Source organism: Anabrus simplex, chromosome 1 (genome assembly GCF_040414725.1).
Source record: "Anabrus simplex isolate iqAnaSimp1 chromosome 1, ASM4041472v1, whole genome shotgun sequence".
Lineage (NCBI taxonomy): Eukaryota > Metazoa > Arthropoda > Insecta > Orthoptera > Tettigoniidae > Anabrus > Anabrus simplex.
The window spans coordinates 828,631,835-828,652,190 of record NC_090265.1 but is presented as its reverse complement, the minus strand read 5'-3'; the positions used below and the strand labels follow the sequence as shown (position 1 = coordinate 828,652,190).

The 20,356-nt window shown below is 41.6% G+C and overlaps 1 protein-coding gene and 1 long non-coding RNA gene across 2 annotated transcripts in view; both read left to right on the top strand.

Annotated features, from left to right (window-relative positions):
- Positions 1–20,356, top strand: part of LOC136857590 (uncharacterized) — a 251,892-nt gene that overhangs the window by 117,641 nt on the left and 113,895 nt on the right. The gene's annotated exons all lie outside the window — the stretch shown is intronic.
- On the top strand, positions 16,780–18,873 carry LOC137496980 (uncharacterized). Its single transcript, XR_011017563.1, has 2 exons — positions 16,780–16,914; positions 17,261–18,873. It is a non-coding gene; the product is annotated as an uncharacterized lncRNA (long non-coding RNA).

Genomic DNA, 20,356 nt, shown 5'->3' with positions numbered 1-20,356 from the left:
CAGAGTCGGTTTTTCTCTGGACTCAGCGAGGCATCCCACCTCTACCACCTCAAGGGCAGTGTCCTGAGGCGCGAAACTTTGGGTCGGGGATAAAAGTGGGGAGGAGGACCAGTACCTCGCCCAGGCGACCCCCACCTGCTGAACAGGGGCCTTGTGCAGGGGGATGGGTATATCAGAAAGGATAGACAAGAAAGAGGGAAGGAGGAAGCGGTCGTGGCCTTAAGTTAGGTACCATCCTGCCATTGGCCTGGAGGAGAAGTGGGAAACCACGGGAAACCACTTCGAGGATGGTTAAGGTGGGAATCGAACCCACCTCTACTCAGTTGACCTTCCGAGGCTGAGTGGACCCCGTTCCAGCCCTCATACCACTTTTCAAATTTTGTGGCAGAGCCGAAAATCGAACCTGGGCCTCCACTGCCACGACTCAACTTAACCGATCCCCTTGCACCACTGTGTTGGCCACTACTACGCCCGTGCGTGTTTGCAGTAATACAGCTCCTCTACGACATAACTGGAGCCCGTGCCGGCCGCTGGTCTAGGATAATATGTCAAGTAAACATGCAAAGTGATAAACAACGTCTCAGGGATGTTAGAAGAGACAAAGAGGAACATTCCTTCACAGGACAAAATGTTGATAGATGTGTGACAGTAAGGGGAGTTCACAGAATTAATCTCTAGACCTCCCTCTCTTCTCATTAGCAAATGGAATACTTCTTTCCCAGTTGACATTACTTTGAGTGGTTGGACTGCATCGAAAGATATGTTTATATTCTAACGCACGTGCAATTCCCATAACTGTCCATTAATAGTTAAGTTTTCATGAAAAGTTCCCTACTGTAAATGTTTCTGGGTGACGTGCTCGTGCTTTAGGAACGACTAACAACAGATTCTCCCAAGTTTGATTACAAAATCACTTCTCAATTGCGTGTACCTAAACTAACTGTATAGTTCATTTACAGCAGTATTAAACTTGTTTTGTGTTTGTCTAAATAATTACTTTCTTGTAAATATACTTTATTTTCTTCTAACGAACATTTGTAGATGGAAATAAAATGTCGCCCATTAGTTTCATATTTCAGTGACATGTGCGTTGAAAATGTTCACATTTTACGAGGCCATTTCTCACTCCATCACTGTGAGAATAATAACATATTTAAGTTTCAGCCTAAGCCATAGGCTATGTAATAAAGTACATGTGATACACAGAAAATTACAAATATTTATCGGCAACAGTATTTGAGGAACCTGGACGTTACGTATTCAGTTCGGAGAAGAAAGTAAAGCCTTATTATTTCATGTAACTTTATGTATAAAAGACAAATAATCATAATATTTTCCTTTGTTTGAATAATGTAAAACTGTTTAGATACAAATAAAGAATGGAATTTATATACATCAACAAAAGTTCTTTCTTGCTTAACTTATTCTAGTTTCCGCAACTCCATAATAATCCTCAGTTCCCGATCACTCTGTCACAGATTTATACTGACACTCGGCAGAAGTTCGTGCATTTGTAGGAAATATATCTCTAGGTAAACGTATTCCATTACTATAAACTATTCAGGTAGTGTAGTTTATCCTTGTGGGCTTTTATGAAATAAAAAAGCAGTTTATTCATAACTGAAAATATACACTGAGTGGCCAAAAGTCACGGGAAGGGGTGTCCCATTAAACAAATGTGCGGTGTATGAACCCTGAGCATTGCTGCTAGCTGTGGCGTAGCTGAGCAATCTGTCACAGACACCAGTGTCGTGAAGATGGCAACACGTCGCGAGTTAACCGACTTTGAACGTGAGATGATCATCGGCGCACGGCGCATGGGTCATAGCATTGCTGAGATTACATACGAATTCGGGTTTCCGAGGTCAACAGTGTCGAGGGTGGATCTGCAATATCGCAGAGAGAATGTTACCACCCGCGTAAACTGCCGCACGGGAACATCACAGGTGTTTACGTCGCCTCCGCAGAACCATACTGGGCGCTCGACGGGCTACTGTGAGTCAGGTCACCGCCCAGTTGAATGTTGGGAGTCAGGAACCCATTTCTACCAGGACTGTAGAGAGGCAACTGCACCACATAGGCTTCATCAGCCGACGACCAACTCGTGTCCCTTTGCTAACACTTTGACACAGAGCTCAACGACGTGCATGGACCCGCGAACATCGGCAATGAACCATGGAACAGTAGCGGCGTGCGGTATGGTCAGATGAATACCGGTTCCAGTTGTATCGAGCTGATAGGTGCGTGAGAAGGTGGCGTATGCCCCATGAAGCTATGGATCCTCGGTATCAACAAGGTTGTGCCCAGGCGGGAGGTGGCTCAGTTCTGGTCTGGGCGGCGTGCTCGTGGTCGCAATTAAGCCCCATTGTCTGGCAACAGGGAGCGCTGACAGAAGCACGTTATGTGGGCATTCTTTCAGACCATCTGCATTCCTTTTTGACCCTAGAGTACCCTGATGGAGATGTCATGTTTCAACACGGCAATGCGCCATGTCACCGCTCTGTGGTGGCACGCAGGTGGTTGGAGGAGCACTCCAGTGAAGTTACGACCATTATTTTGGCATAGTATATTTGCATCGGCGCTGTTTGAAAAACAAGATGATTCCAAAGCAAAGGCGAGAATATGTCACCAATTCTCCTAACAAGGTTGATGAGGCCAAGATTCTGTGAAAAACAAACAGTAACGAGCAGAGTGATAGGAAGCAACACTGGGGGGTGGGGGTGGGGGGGTAGGAGAGGTTTCCGTAGTAGGTACCAGAAATGAAAAAAGGACCATCATTCGACAATTCTGATACTGAAATATATTAGACAATTGACTTTGTAATTACATACACAGATTATCATGGGATTTGAAAAAAGTCCAAGTGATAACATAGATGAAGTCCAGTAATGCGTTTTCCCACTTTCATTAAAGACCACAGAGTTCGAACAATCAAAACAAAGGAAGAAACTGCTACCCAAAATCTTCTCACAAACTTTAGAACGATTTACACATACCGTAGACTCATAACATTCCTTTTTAGGATAACAAGGATAAACTTTTCATAAAACAACATTTTAGCATGACAACCATAATTATTGGCCACGATTTAAAAAAAAAACTAACACCACCAGGGTGTTTTACAAAACTCTAATAATGCAAGCAAAAGAGGGACGGGAGGGAAAGGAGGAAGATTAAAAATAACAAGGATGAAAGGAAAACAGGAATCCGATTGCGCGATACTTAGAGAGAGTTCCTTCACCGGCTACTGTGCTATTTAAAAGGTTTGAACATATCATGTCGACGGTGGTCACTCTTAGTCCAAATTTTAGATTTTCATCTTCATTTCATGTCGTGAAAATTTTAAGTCCAAAGAACATCGAAACAGATTAGCCACAAAATAAGGCCTTCAATAAGCAGAATGAATAAACAGACAAGTGCCTGAAAGGGCGAATTTAGTTCTTGCAAAATTAGAAGTGAAGTGGTTGCTCACCCAGTGTCCCGACGATACGAAGTTTCCAGGTGGACGGAAAAGACTTGCACTAGAATACAGCAAGCCGCACAAGGACAGTGGACACAGTGAGTGTGTGTGAGAGAGAGAGAGAGAGAGAGAGTGTGTGTGTGCGTGTGTGTGTGTGTGTGTGTGTGTGTGTGTGTGTGTGTGTGTGTGTGTGTGTGTGTGTGTGTGTGCAGTTCGATGCCAGGCTGGTGAGACGAGCACGGCAGTGCATTATATATACGCCAAGAAAGGAAGCCCAGTAACTTCGAGAAGTTTTGGGTGACGTAGTAGATGACGTAGACCGTAGAATGTAAACACAGAATGGCAGTCAGTATGTAGTGAGACACGGGAAGGAAGAGACGGGTGAGCACCAAATATGATTAAATCATTAATACATAGATAATAATAACAGTAGAAAGCATATAGTCCAGTAGAAATATAGATATTGCAGAGTATATGGAGACGTAGATAATTTAATTTCGTGTGGCTATTTCTAGCCGAGTGCAGCCCTTGTAAGGCAGACCCTCCGATGAGGGTGGGCGGCATCTGCCATGTGTAGGTAACTGCGTGTTATTGTGGTGGGGGATAGTGTTATGTGTGGTTTGTGAGTTGCAGGAATGTTGGGGACAGCACAAACACCCAGGCCCTGGGCCATTGGAATTAACCAATTAAGGTTAAAATCCCCGACCCGGCCGAGAATCGAACCCGGGACCCTCTGAACCGAAGGCCAGTACACTGACCATTCAGCCAACGAGTCGGACGGAGACGTAGATATGACGATGTTTCGAGAAGCTTGTAGATCGTAGATCGAAGGGTTATGGCAGGAGTACGTTACACATTCCTGCCACCGGGTGGAATCCAAAGGATGGGCGAAAGCAGGTCGGCGAAGCAACAGCGATGTTCATGAGCGGCGCCTTCTCAGGAATCGATGAACGGTGACCAGATGAAACACAGTATCGAAAAAAGAAAACAAAGGAACAACAGAAATATGGAAAACCAAGAAGCAAGCAAAGCATGGAAAATATGGAGAAGGGAAAGAGAAATAGAAAAGGCAAAGGGAAAGGGGAAGAGAAAAAAAGGGTAAGGGTGAACAAAGGAAAGCGGTCCGGACCGAATAAAAACAGTATTAAAGTGGCCAAAAATATAAAAATAAAGGAAATTTCCCATGAAAATTTAGAAAAATCAGAAAAAGAAGCCAAATATTGGCAATTACAATTCAAGAAAAGGTGCATGGGAGAGTCTGACATCAAGTGTGTGTGGGTGGAGGGGAAAGGGGCTGGGTGAGCTAAAATCATGAAGCAAATATGCAAATGCTAAAAAAAGGTGGACCAGAGTAATTAGTGTTGACATGAGGTAAGCATAACTACCAGAAAACAAATTTTGAAAGAACTCTCCCTCAGTACCCAAGGACAGAAAAGAAAAGAGGAAAAAGGGATTCAGGAAGAAAATTTCTTAATTTCGGAAAAGTGAGCCTTGCGAATATCCTGAGGATTAGAAATAGACTGTAACTGAACAGTAACCGAAGAAGGGAAAGAAAGAATTCGGTATGGGCCAATCCATGAAGGGGAAAGCTTAGCCGAAATGTGATATTGGGTAGAACTGATGGGATGGTTTTTCAACAAAACCTGATCAAAGAGCTTAAAGTTGGGCGGGTGGAGGCAGGAATTACATGTTTTTCGGTGAAGATCCCTAGCATGATTTAAATTACGAAGAGCTTCCTGTAATTGAGAGTCAGTAAGCAAATGAGGAGGGGTAAGCAACAAAGAAGGCAAATTCCAATTTAAAGATAAAGGAGTATGAAGATCTATTCCCAAGAATAGCTTGGCGGGAGAAAAGGAGGTAGAATCATTAACAGTAGCGTTTAAAGCCAAACAAAAGTAAGGGAGTTCAGTATCCCATGACTTGTGATCTTCGGAATGCAAGATGGAAAGAAAAGATTTAAGATTCCGGTGGTAACGCTCAACAACATTTGCCTGAGGGCGATAAGGTGAGGTACAAACTTTTTTGATGCCATAAGAAAAACAAAAATTATAAAAACTTTTGAAATAAAAATAGCAGCATTATCAGAGACCAGAATTTTTGGAATGCCTATAAGAGGAAACACTTGATTAGTTAGTAAATTAATAATTATCTGAAAAGAAATGTTACGTAATGGGCGTACAACGAGAAATGTTGAAAAACCATCCAATAAAGTATGTAGGAGTTTGATTTAGACGATTTGACCAAAGGGCCGACAATGTCGATATAGAATTTCTCGGCCGGGTACGTAGAGGGGGATGCAGCATATGTCCCGAAAGGCTGATGATTTGGGGGCTTGTGTTTTTGGCATAAGTCGCAAGATCGGACCCAAGAGAAAACATCCTTTCGCATTTGGGACCAATAAAACTGAGAGGCAATGCGAGAATAAGATTTCGCCATTCCAAAATATCCACCAGTAGGGGGATCCATGAAAGTATTGAAATATCATAGGACGTAATGCGGAAGGAAGAACCAAACGAGGAGTAGCCCGAGGGGTAGGTTTGAAAACAATAAGTTGATTTACAATACGAAAGGGTCCAGAATAATTATTAGAAGAAATGTCGGTTTTTAATTGTTGACAGTATGGATCAAGGTTTTGATGGTCTTCACATGACTGAAAAGACAAAGGAAAATTTATAAGAGAGGAAACAGAATTTACCGTAGCAACCGGAAGGTGGTTTATTTCAGAATCAGCAAGATGATGGTCTTCAAAGAGGCGAGACAACGCATCAGCGACCGAATTTTGAAAACCAGAGACAAATTTTAGGGAGAATTTAAAACGTGACAAACGAAGTAGCCAACGACCAGTGCGTCCAATTTTCGGAGCATTATTAAGTAACCAAGAAAGAGCCTGGTTATCAGTGCTCACGATGAATTCTCGATGATCTAGATATTCCGCAAAATGTTCAATTGAGAGGATTAAAGCAAGTGCTTCGCGTTCATAGACGGAGTATTTACGTTCCACAGGTGACAATAAGCGACTAAAATAGGCAATAGGGCGGGTTTCGCCCTGCACAGTTTGTTGCAAAACAGCGCCAATGGCGATATCGGAAGCATCCGTAGAAAGTTCAAATTTAATGTTAAAATCAGGAATTTGCAAAAGAGGAGCTTGGGATAGTTTGGCCTTTAAACAGGAAAAGGCATTTTGCTGTGATTCACCCCAGTGAAACTTTACGCCTTTGCGTTTCAATAAGTTAAGAGGTTCAGAAATATGGGAATATTTAGGTATATATTTTCCATAAAATCCGACCATGCCAAGAAAAGAACGTAACTGCTTTAAGTTCTTGGGAGGCACCTTGTGAATTGCAGAAACCCTATCCGGATCGATAGCAACACCGTTGGAACTGAGAATATGTCCTAAAAACTTAATCGAAGTTTGAGCAATTAGGACTTTAGAAGGATTTACCGTTAAACCCACTGAACAAAGACGTGTTAGGACTTCACGAACATGCTGTAGGTGAGTGGAAAGATCAGGGGAATAGATCAAAATGTCGTCAATAAATGGGAACAGATATTGATAGTTTATGTCAGAAAAAAGTGAATCAACAAAGCGTTGCATAATTTGGGAACCTAAATTAAGGCCAAAAGGAACTTTTTGAAACTGAAAAAGACCATTAGGAGTAATAAAAGCAGTGTAACGAGAGCTAATTTCGTCTAAGGGAATTTGATTGTACGCAGAATTAAGATCGAAAATGGAGTAGTATTTGGCATTGGAGAAATGTTGAAATGCGGACTGCAATTTGGGCATAGGATAAGAATCGTAGAGTATGCGGCCATTTAATTTTCTATAATCCACGATGAAGCTTGAAGATCCATCGGGTTTATCGACAATGAAGGCAGGGGAAGCATAATTAGAAGAAGAAGGAATTATAGTTTTGTCTTGAAACATTTTATCAACTAATTGATTTAAAATTTTCATTCGAGGAGGGCTTAAAAAAATAAGCGGATGAGCGAACCGGGGTAGTATCGATTAAGTCAATATGAGCCTTGAAATTTTTTTACAGTACCAAGAACAGGAGTGATAACGTCAGAAAATTCGGTTAACAAAGAGACAATTTGATCAGAATGAATGGAATTAATACTATGAGTCATCGATGAAGTCAAAGAAGGATAATCAGCAATATTAATTAATGGAATAACTGCTGAAGAAAAATTGAAAGAAACCGTAGAGTTCATTGAATCAAAAATAAGGCCAGTATGGGGAAAAAAACATAGCCTAAAATAATAGGAGAAGATAAGTCCGAAACAACAAGAAAGGTAAACGGCCAAGAAAAATGTTGAATTTTAACAGTGAGAGAAATATGACCGAGAACATCAATAGGTTAATAAGAACCTGCCTTCTACAGGCAGTAGAAGGAAAAAAAAATGATGAGAAAATACCTTTTTCAAGGATTCAAAGAAAGATAAACTGATTAAGGAAACAGCAGCCCCTGAATCAAGAAGAGCGACTGAAGGGACATTATTAATAGTCAAGACAATATGAGAAGTAGGGGTTACAAATGACGAAGCTACAGTCAAAAAAGGTTGAGAAGAAAATTTAAGCGGCAAAGAACGAACATTGGAAACCAAGTTAGAGGGGGACTGAACAACAGAAGACAGATTTTTCCCATCATGACGCCTACTGTCTAACGACGCGGGTAAGGTACGTTTCGTGAAGTAGGGTGTAGCACAATTCCTAGAAATATGACCCTTTCCTTTACAATGGAAGCAGATAATAGAACGAGTATTATCAGAAGAAACGGATGTAGAAGGTAAAGTTAAGAAGGGGAAGGTGAAGGACGAGAATTTACAGGAGGTGGGATAGATGAGTAATAGGAAACATCTCCTAAAGAATTAATGGCATGGGATTGAGGTAAATTATAAAGCTGAAGCATGGACGTAGGAGGATTTAAAGCGTTAAAGAGCTGGCGAAAGGAAGGAGTAGCGTAGAATTGAACAATGGAAATTAAGTCATTGACGGAATGAGCGATATTTAAAGTATCACTGTAGGTTGTAATCGAATCAAGATAATCATGAGCAGGTTCGGTGGGAAGTTGATGACAACGAATAAATTCAAGGCTGAGCTTACAACGTATTTCGTAAGGTAAGAAATAGTTATGTATGGCATTACGAAGTTGATACCAATTTGAAAAGCTTAACATATTATCAACCCAAAATTTAGTAAAAATGCCAATAGTTTTTGGGGACAGTAATCCCATTAACTGAGGAAATGAAGCTAGTCCAATATTCAGAAATTTTCGGGCGGAAAAGAGCCACAAGGTCAAACTACGAGGATCGGTAGATTGTAATTTGGGTACTTGATCAAGAGATTGTTTTATGATCTGTACATTCAGAGAGGTATCAACAGAATTGTATTGAGGTACTGAAGGGGGGGATGAAAATGTGGACCGGGAGACATAGAATGTTGTTGAGGCAATGGAGAGGGCTTGCCCTCAGAATCAGTGAGCAAATCAGGAGAAAGATCACGAGAAGATAATGTTGGGGTATCAGAAAAGGAAATTAGATCACCAGTTGAAACATTAGGTAAAGACCGGTTTTGATATAATGGGGGTGGAGATAAATCACTATCTTCGCTCAAGCGAAAATTATCCGAAAAGCAAGCCATAATGTTAAGAGAACAACAACAACAACAAGACAAAATGAGAAAATGTCGAAAGAAAACGCAAAAATAGTATCAGTTTGAAGAACAAAATATAATTAAAGTGAGAAGAAAAAGAATGTCTGCTACCATTTGTAACGCATTAGTGCAACATAAATTATTTTGGCATAGTATATTTGCATCGGCGCTATTTGAAAAACAAGATGATTCCAAAGCAAATGCGAGAATATGTCACCAAATCTCCTAACAAGGTTGATGAGGCCAAGATTCTGTGTAAAACAAACAGTAACGAGCAGAGTGATAGGAAGCAACACTGGGGGTTGGGAGAGGTTGATAGGAGAGGTTTCCGTGGTAGGTACCAGAAATGAAAAAAGGACCATCATTCGACAATTCTGATACTGAAATATATTAGACAATTGACTTTGTAATTACATACACAGATTGTTATGGGATTTGAAAAAAGTCCAAGTAATGCGTTTTCCCACTTTCATTAAAGACCACAGAGTTCGAACAATCAAAACAAAGGAAGAAACTGCTACCCAATATCTTCTCACAAACTTTAGAACGATTTACACATACCGTAGACTCATAACATTCCTTTTTAGGATAACAAGGATAAACTTTTCATAAAACAACATTTTAGCATGACAACCATAATTATTGGCCACGATTTAAAAAAAAAAACTAACACCACCAGGGTGTTTTACAAAACTCTAATAATGCAAGCAAAAGAGGGACGGGAGGGAAAGGAGGAAGATTAAAAATAACAAGGATGAAAGGAAAACAGGAATCCGATTGCGCGATACTTAGAGAGAGTTCCTTCACCGGCTACTGTGCTATTTAAAAGGTTTGAACATATCATGTCGACGGTGGTCACTCTTAGTCCAAATTTTAGATTTTCATCTTCATTTCATGTCGTGAAAATTTTAAGTCCAAAGAACATCGAAACAGATTAGCCACAAAATAAGGCCTTCAATAAGCAGAATGAATAAACAGACAAGTGCCTGAAAGGGCGAATTTAGTTCTTGCAAAATTAGAAGTGAAGTGGTTGCTCACCCAGTGTCCCGACGATACGAAGTTTCCAGGTGGACGGAAAAGACTTGCGCTAGAATACAGCAAGCCGCACAAGGACAGTGGCCCCCTCCACACACACACACACACACAGTATACAATTCGATGCCACATCACATTCAAGGTCTTCCCATGACTTTTGGCCACTTAGTGTATGCTATTGACTGTAATAATGGCTCATATGGTCTGGAACTACTACCTTGCATTTCATCTATAATTATAATCACCACCATGTCCGAACCCTGGCTGAATGTTCAGCATGAAAGCCTTCGGTTCAGAGGGTTCCGGGTTCGGTGGTGGTGATTATTGTTTTAAGAGGAAGTACAACTGGGCAACCATCCTCTACATAACACTAATCAGAGGGAAAATATGGAAGGGGTCCGACACTTCGAAAAATGAAGATATCGGCCAAAGGAAGGCAAGGGCCACAAAGGGCGTGAAAATGAAAGACTCCCTAGCCCTCGCAAACCTAATAGCGTCGGGGTCGGAAAAGAACAAGAGTTGACCAAGAGAGTTCGGATAGGATATATGAAAGTGAGGAGCCTGGCACAAGTAAGTGGAAATAATGCCAGGACTCAGCTGAGGGCCCCGTGGTCACCAACCCACGCTGCAAAGTTCAGAGCCCCTGGGGCCCCTTTTACTTGCCTCTTACGACAGGCAGGGGATACCGTGGGTGTTATTCTACCGCCCCCACCCACAGGGGGATCCCGGGTTCGATTCTAGGAAAACCAACTTCAGGGCTGCCGACAGTGGGGTTCTAACCCACTATCTCCCGCATGCAAGCTTATTATGTTTTGGAAGGCCACCTACATTATATCGAGGTACGTATTGAGACTTAATGCACACGTATTGAGACTTAATGCAACCAAGATGTTTTGCTGGAGACGGATGTTTAGAATTCAATGGACCGATCACCGGCAAAAAACAACAATTAGGTCTCGCCCTTCGTATTAAAATAAAATGTATCCATTTATCGTAATATCCTATAAACTATTGTGTTAATAGCTGCACTTTCGTTTCTTATACTTTTCTTTATAGTCTATATGATATTTCACAGCACAGTGCTTTAGTATGTTTTAACTTCTCCACCTTGACATATTTTTTATAATGAGTATTTTACGCGCGTGCCAAACTTTTGACACAGAAATAGTTCTTTTCGTTCAGGGTCGAAATATTTGGTTGTTGGTATAGTCGTAAGTGTAGTTCTGGGTGGCGCTATATCGACTACACCGGCAAACTACTCACAAGCAGTAGAAAGTCTTTCCAGCCGAGGTGTAGGAATAGGTACATCGATAAGTCGGTCTGAAACCAGAGTAATGCAAGGATAATTTTGGCTACAAACTCACTTCCTTCCTATAAGACAGGGGCCTCTCAAACGCCCAAAATCTCACGCGTGCAAACTGGGGCGCAGAGTTCCTGTGCACAGTGCATCGGTCCCACTCGGGTCGGCTCGGACCAACGCTTCGTCTCTGGGCTACTCGGCTAAGCTCGGCTCAATTCGGCTCGGATGTGGAGCGCTACGGAGCAAGTGAGGAAGAGGGAGACAGGCGGAGCGAGCGAGACAGGCGTGGGGAAAGAGAGAGACAGCGCTATTGCTCTAAATCGAGGAGGACTGAGGACGGCAGCTAATAACACTAACCGTCACGCTACGGAGGTAGACAATAAAACCGTTAAAAGCACTGTAGGGTAAATATGTAACTAAGTTAGGAAAACAGCTATGACGATAGACTTCTGGTCACAGGTGATGATGGTGGTGATTTTTTTTTTTTGCTATTTGCTTTACGTCGCACCGACACAGATATGTCTTATGGCGACGATGGGATAGGAAAGGCCTGGGAAGTGGAAGGAAGCGGCCGTGGCCTTAATTAAGGTACAGCCCCAGCATTTTCCTGGTGTGAAAATGGGAAACCACGGAAAACCATCTTCAAGGCTGCCGACAGTGGGGCTCGAACCCACTATCTCCCGATTACTGAATACTGGCCCCACTTAAGCGACTGCAGCTATCGAGCTCGGTGATTATTGTTTTAAGAGAAAGTACAACTAGGGAAGCATTCTCTATCAAACACTAATCAGAGGGAAAAAATGGAAGGGATCCGACACTTCGAAAAATGAAGGTATCGGCCAAAGAAACACAAGGGCCGCGAAGGGCGTGAAAATGAAAGGCTCCCTAGGCCTCGCAAATCGAATACCTTCGGTGTCGGAAGAGAACAAGAGTTGACGAAGTGAGGACGCTGGCACAAGTAGGTGGAAGCGATGCCAGGACTCAGCTCAGTGTCTCGTGGTCGCCAACGCACGCTTCCAAGTTGAGAGCCACTAGGGCCCCTTTTAGTCGCCTCTTACTACAGACAGGGGATACTGCGGGTGTTATTCTACCACCCCCACCCACACGGTGACTTCTGGTCACAAACTTTTAAACACAATTTTTCCTTTTTTTACCGCTTTTCCCAGACCTGTGGGGTCGCGGGTGCGAACTTTGTCATACATGTGGATTTGGCCCTTTTTCAGCCGGATGCCCTTCCTGACACCAATCCTATATGGAGGAATATATCACACTTAATAAATGTAGGAGAAAATCTTTTCGGTTAGTAATAATAAATAATATTATTTGCTTTACGTCACACTAACTGCTTGTACGGTGTTTGGAGATGCCGAGGTGCCGGAATTTAGTCCAGCGGGAGTTCCTTTAGGTGCCATGAAATCTACCGACACGAGGCTGACGTATTTCACCACCTTCAAATACCACCGGACTGAGCCAGGATCGAACCTGCCAAGTTGGGGTTGGAAGGCCAGAGCCTCAACCGTCTGAGCCACTCAGCCCAGATTTTCTTCGGTTAGTGATCTGAATTATGTGGCAAGTCCTGATCATTTACTCAAAAAGTAACGGAATATAACAAACTGAGGTCTAAAAGGATGACGTTTGAAGACTGATACTACAGGATAAAGAATTTCCGTATACTTGACTGCGAATAAAAGCTGGCCTGTTTTTCACCAAATTCACTCCTATCTTGACAATAATTTCGGGGGTGGGGGAGATAGTAGTTGTAAGCATAGATCGCCTCATACAGTAACTGGCTAATTAATTATGTTATGAAACACACCAAGAAAACTGAAAAACAGATTTCACATATCTACAACCCATTTAACAAATATAACACTGAATGATTGCTCTGTTAGTAACATAAAACATTAAACACAAATCCATTCTTTAGCACCAAACGAAGGCAGAGGTTAGCCTGCACAAAATTATCCAGCACACTATCTGGGTTAACTTGAATAGAGATCGGGCCAGCTAGGAAGACGTCTGGGAGCGCATGCGCACTTTGGACTATCCCGCATAGCGCATCCCCTCCTAACAGAGCTCCTGCTACAAGGACAGTACAGTGCATAAGTTTACACTCAGCTGTCGCGCACTGCTTTCTAATTTCTCGTTGTGTAGTAACTGTGGTTAGTGGTGGTGTGCGTTAGGCCTATCTATGACTGTATGGAAGGCGTTAAAAGTAGCCTGCATCGCAAGGTGCAGCAATCTTGAACGTAATAGACTTTATGGAAAGGGAGGCAGTGGAAGAAAAGTTCGTGATAGATTGCAAGAAAGTGCAGGAAAGAGTAGCAGCAGCTGAATTTTCTGTAATTTTTAATTCTACCAGGTCCTTTTCAGTTTCTTTAAACCAGTTCGGTTTTGTTTTGGGTTACGGAAGAAGTCAAAGATTTGTTCGGTTAATCTATTAGATTTCATTCTGAGAAGAAGATGACCGAAATAAAAAAATGCTCTTTCTTCCCATCGTATCTGAGAGTTTTTCAATTTTCTTGTAGCGTGTTTCATTCTTGATGTATATTATCTTATTATTAATATTATTATTATCGAGTTATTTTACATGACGTGGCTCAGGTTATGAAGCCTGGTGTTATAGCAAACCATATTCTACAATGCACATCTTCAGCGTCGTAAAGTTAATCTTACATCAAATTATAATTTAAAATAAGAACTACGGAAATTGATACACGGAAACGATTTTGACAGCTACTATAATAAGAGGTTAAATTATGTTCTAACTCCTTATCTATCCATCATCTGTAACACTTCTAAATACATTCATTTCGGCTAGGTATGTCTGTAATTTACAGCTAGAAGTTAATTCCACTAACTGAAAATCTGCGGAGTGTTACATGGCAGTTATAACAAATATTTCGGGTCAACTGTACGTCGCCACAACACTGAGCGAGAAGGGGAAGTCAGCGTTCTCGCTCCCACGGCTCTGCTTTCTCACTCGCACACTTCCCCTCACCGGGTGTCTTCCTAGCTGGCCCGATCTCTACCTGCCGGCAAAAACGTTGTAACCCTCACTTTTCTAGAATGCTGGGTTTCCGTGCATAAACGATATACGCGGTCAGAGTGAAGCATGTAGGAAATTATGTTGGCAAACATGTACGTCAAGCGCCTTTTTTTTTCTTTTGTTTAAATTTCGCCACGGGTTGTGCGGGTGCAGAAACGTTGTATCAATGGAGGAGAAAATCGTGTGTCGTTAAGTCCGAGTGTGTGCAACGATATAAACAGGGGACGAAAACGCAAAATTAAATATAGTAAATGGAAGAGGAATGAAAAGAAATACAAGCGGAATTTGGGGCAACCATATTTGGCCCACAACAACAAATCAATGCTGGACAGGCGGGTGCAAAAACGTTGTAAGCCACTGTAAGAAAGTCAACGTGTTTAATGAGAGATTCATATGTCTTGTAATGCGTAATGAGAGTTTTTATTCTCGACTCTATTATATACGTATATAATGTATTATATATACTGTATATGCATACAAATATGTCTTGCTCTCTTTAATAATAATGTTATTTATTTAACGTCCCACTAACTACTTTTTAAGGTCTTCGGAGACGCCGAGGTGCCGGAATTTAGTCCCGCAGGAGTTCTTTTACGTGCCAGTAAATCTACCGACACGGGGCTGTCGTATTTGAGCACCTTCAAATACCACCGGACTGAGCCAGGATCGAACCTGCCAAGTTGGGGTTAGAAGGCCAGCGCCTTAACCGTCTGAGCCACTCAGCCCGGCTCTTGCTCTCTTTACAGATTGCTCATTTTATTCATTAAGCGAGGTATTGCCTGTATCTGCGGAAAAGAAAGCTAATCTGCCAGACGTGTGTCGATACATTCGTGAAAAATATCGAGGTTTTTCATGAGAACCTAAAGACAAAGTGAAGTGAATGTTTATTCATTATTGCAAAAACTTCCTCGCAACAATATTGCTGGTGTTCAGTGAACTCTGTTAAACAATGGGAAACTCTAACAATGGGTACTGAAAATTAGAAGCGTGGTTTATGTTTCATTATTTTTATACAGAATAAAACAATAAATAATATTAAAAGCTATAAATATTTTCAATAGTATAAACGTTGTAACCCGCAAAAATGTGCTAATTCCGTTACAGTTACAACCTTTTTTTGCACGGACGTCCAACGATCATCTTTTATATCTTGATTTTAAAGTCGCACATTGTCAAAATTATTATGCATTAATAACTAGTGAACTCATTTAAACTAATTGCCAATGGCAGAATAAGAATTCACAAACAATTCCCTTGTTTGTTGCCATTCTTGTGGACAATCGAAAATTCTTCTGAGGACGCAGAGCACAGTTTTCTGCGAAACGTTAGGAATTTCACCTTATTTTCTTGACACGGCACAAGCCCAAAATCCTATACAATATCAATTCCCTTGTTTATTTGTTTTTCTTCTCTCCTGAAAAATTTGCATTTCCAGGGTTACAGTATTTTTGCCGGCAGGTATTCACTTGTCTATGTACATCTCGATGAACTGTCAGAAGAGCTTAACCGTTCAACCGAAGGGCCGTTACTATATCATTTGGAACAGAAAATGAAGCTGTAACTCGTCCACGTCAGGTGCAAGTTAATAAAGCAGCAAATTACACACATCCAGAACTTCCAAAAACTATTCGCGCTGCGTCGCATCTAGTCGGCCGTCACTGCACTCGCATATTATATCCAACATTTGCGACAAAATGATCTAAAAGAGCATCACTTCAGAATGCATTAAATACATATTATCCAGGGAGAGCACATTTCCCTCATTGCAACACATTTTTTATTTATATATTGAACCATATTGGTCATTGTCCAAGAGTCATGATTTTAGCCGGAGAGATCGAGTACATTCAAGACCACCTGGAAGATACTTGTTTACTAATTTATCTCCTGGGAGAGGTTGAGTGTGTGCAGTTCTCGTGGGAAAGGAGCAGCTGAATAATTAGGAAATTTCTGGAAGCTCATAAGATAAAGTTATTACCCCAGCCAAGCGCTTTAATTTAGACACAGGACGCTACACACTTCACAAAGGTGGCGTGCCAACAAAGGATTTGGAGCGAAAAGGAAATTAATTTATATTTTAGAGTACAGAATAGATGCATTTAATCCGAGAAGAAATTTGCAACCTCCATAATTGGCACAAAATTTTGATATGCGACATGAGCCTAGTGACAAGTGCATATTGGAGATATGTACTAGGCGCGCGCTATGCATATCAACCGCGGGCGGGAAAAGCTCGCGGGTAAATCATTAGCTTGGGTACGCGAGCCGTATTATAAATAGGCGGCTGAAGAGCGCTGGAGATCCACTCTCTGACTGTCGAGCTGTTGCGACGGCGTGATACAACTCCAGGCGGACATCGAGATTAAGAGCTGAGCAGCGAGCAGCTATCATCCAGCACAATCTATTGGGGAATGGAAGTAAGTAAATAACCGCATAATCAAGTTGAATCCTTCATACTACATGTGTTTGCCTGCCTGTCATGAACATGTACTGCCTATAACTCCACTGCCTCGCTAGTAGCTTCAAATCACTTTGAGGGCCGAGTATTAGAAACGAAGTTCGTAATCTTATGATAGCTCAGATTATTTCTGGAAAAACATCTCTGTGATAGAACGACTGGATCTAGTCACCATATGTGAATCTGTGAACTATTGATGTAGTTGACTTAACTCTAGTAGTGAACGGGGCGTTAAAACGTGTGAGAGGGACGTTAGTGGAGACAGGCACGAATCAGAACTCTCGGTAACTTATGTCTCTTTACAGTTCCCCTCCACCGATCCAGCGAGAGCAACGTCGCAGAGAACGAGAAAGGAGGACGGCAAGCTGTAGAAACGGAGCAGCCGTCAAGACATCGAGCATCGACGCGGGGACACCAGGAAGGCAAGCTCACCACGACACTGGAGAAGACACCTGACAACCTTCACGGAAGCTGCCGGAGAAGCCTTTACCAGCCAGCATGGCTCCAGTAATCCATCTAACTTTGCGGCTAGCAGTGACAACCGTCAACATGAAATAACTTCCAGGGGTCCATAGAGAGCTGCCTCGCAATGTCTTCGGTACTTCCAGGTCAGACAGATCCAATTTACTCTAAGCATGGGATAGATCAAAATTAGAACTCAAGATGGCCGTCAGCCACGACAGTAGCTCTCCAATGTATAGAATAATTTGTATTATGTAAATATGCACAGACCTCGAACTCAGGGCAGGAGGATAGATAGTAGATTGTATATTTCCCACTTGTATAAATTTTGGTTTCTTTTACGTGGCATCTTTTACGTCTTGGTCATATTAGCTAGATCTCTTAGTCAGTTACGGCCGTTTCGACAGCAGTGTAGATTTTCATTGGTGGTCGAACGTAATTTTTACAAACTGGAGACTTACTCCTTGACTTGCATGGGTTAGCGTGGCTGGGTGTGTGAGCCATCGCGCTGGAGATGTAGATGCGCTAAATATATAGCTTATCGCACGCATTGACATTATGTGACTTCGCGCTGTTGAATGATGTATGATTAAGGTATGTTCATTACGCCTCATTGTAGCCAGGAAATTGTAGTGCCAGGGGATTGTACCCTTATGTAATGATGGAGAAGCCCTGTGGAGGCAGATCTGAGTGAATGATATTTACGTCTTAGTCATATGAAGGCAGATATGAGATGATGATTATGTAATTTCGGCACTATGGATGTGAGATGTACGTAAGAGTAGACGGATACTTGATGTACGGGGCAAGAATTCCCTGTAGTCGAACAGCTGTGTGCATCAGATAGGGTGGCATGGCTAACACTCTCCTAGGTGATTTGTGTGAGTCAAGGACGTCAAGTTTGACGTCACAGGCAAGAATTTTATATCTCGCTGTCTGCGTTTTTTTTCTTAAGTGGTCTGAAGGGGAGTCGCCCTTGGCCTTGGCCATGTGAATGGCTGCCTGCTAAGACCGCATGCTGTTTTGTACGGCCGTGTTCTTCATAGATTTGCCACTTGTTCTTTTGTTATCAAATGTTGGAACTGTAATTTTGATGGTTTCATTTATGAGTTTATGTATCCTAGTTATGCTGGACTACGAGCTTTCATCCAGTCCAGGCCTTATACAGAGTAGTTTTGTTGTAAGTCGATCATGGGTTCGAGGTTCTGTGACACAACATTTTTCACGCACAGGAGATGGCTCCTATGAGTTGTTGTGCACAATTTGTTTGTCTTACTCTCTACTTTGACTTATTCCGTGATTCCGTGACTGTTCCAGCTTGGCTGTGCGAATGAATTGAGACCAGGAAATCAACGACGAATATCGCGTGACAATTAAATGAGATGTTAATTCCTTGTAATTTATGTGGGAGATATGGTCTTTTTATTGTAATAAATTATGTCCTATTCACTGTGAATGCAGCGTTTCCCCCATCTTTTTATTTTAATGTTGATTATTCTTAGCTGCTTGTTCACATATCCTGTTGTCTAATCGTGTGTTGCCCTATGTTTTTCCCCATTTATCCCTAAGACATGCTTTATTTGAGTGTTGCTGTGCAAGGATATGTACGCAGGTAAGACTATGTGCATGAGCCCACGCTTGTGGGAGTTTTTGTCACTACAATGCTCTTGGTTCGAGACCGTCACTCGCCTGGCCGGAACCGAAGGGTACTGTAGGGCACAATATTTTTTATATATCCCAAGTTATTCCACTTACATAATATGATAATTACAGTTCCTCAAGTTTATTTTTCAGAACTATGGGCTTGCTTCAAGAGCTTCTGGTTTTTAATGACATAGTCGTAAAATTCTCAACATGTCTGACAGAAGTGTGTTTTAACAATTAGTAAATCCTTCAGAGTTTCTACATTCAGACAACTTTTTCTTGGGCCAGTACATATTCATAAAAGTTAAGATGCTGTCTGAGCATTCTAGCAATACACAACCAAAACTCCAGTATTTTTAGAAATATTGTCAACATTAAAGTGAGATTTTTACATTGTTGGAATATTACTATCCGACACTGAGAAAAAGTTTCCTTGTCGTCACTTTACCATTCAAATTTAAAGCTGAGAATGCATAATCATGTTTCCTTTCATTAATATGATCCTTGAGGTAACAGCGACCATCATGAGATATCACAAGAAGGAAAATCGTGCATTCTACTTTGTATTCAAATTATTTCCCTTACAAAAGGAAAATATGACATCAGTGCATCACTTAATACACATTTCCCTTTAGGTAAGTTCACTTGCAGTTTAAAACAAACAAATAACCTTCACTAGCAAGTGAACACAGATGAAATCAGAAACAGCAATCGGTGTCCGGCGACAAAGAATACAAATGTATTATTATAGAACGCCAACAGACGTTCCCGTGGGTTTCAACTTTGATCATGAAATTTAAAAATCTCAAAGCCACATCAGCGCGTCTGGGATTCCGTGCGACGGAGGAGAGGGTTGCTAACGGGGGGAATTTTTAAGATTTCATGTAAGAAAGAGTGGTAGGCTGGTACGCTCTGTTCCGTTGTGCTTCCCATTATTAATGTACTATGTAGCGTTGTAGAAGAGATCTAATATGGGAATAAATTGTTTCCGGACCCATGTCCATAGAACATAATTTCTTCTTCAATGTATGAGTAATGTGTCCTGAAAGTTTGGCCGTGCTATGTTGGTTTACCTGCATAGCTGCACAATAGTTATTAGAAACATCTGAATAAAATAATCTTACAAATACTGTACTTACGAATGCCTTCAATTATCTGCAAAGGTTTGATTAACAACACAATCTATATATTAAAAGAGTTCACTAAAAACAGTTTTAGCAAATCCGTCCGTCCGTTCTACTGGACCGAATGCTTAATTTTGTTTTATTCCCACCGGAAGTACCTGTCGGTGAATC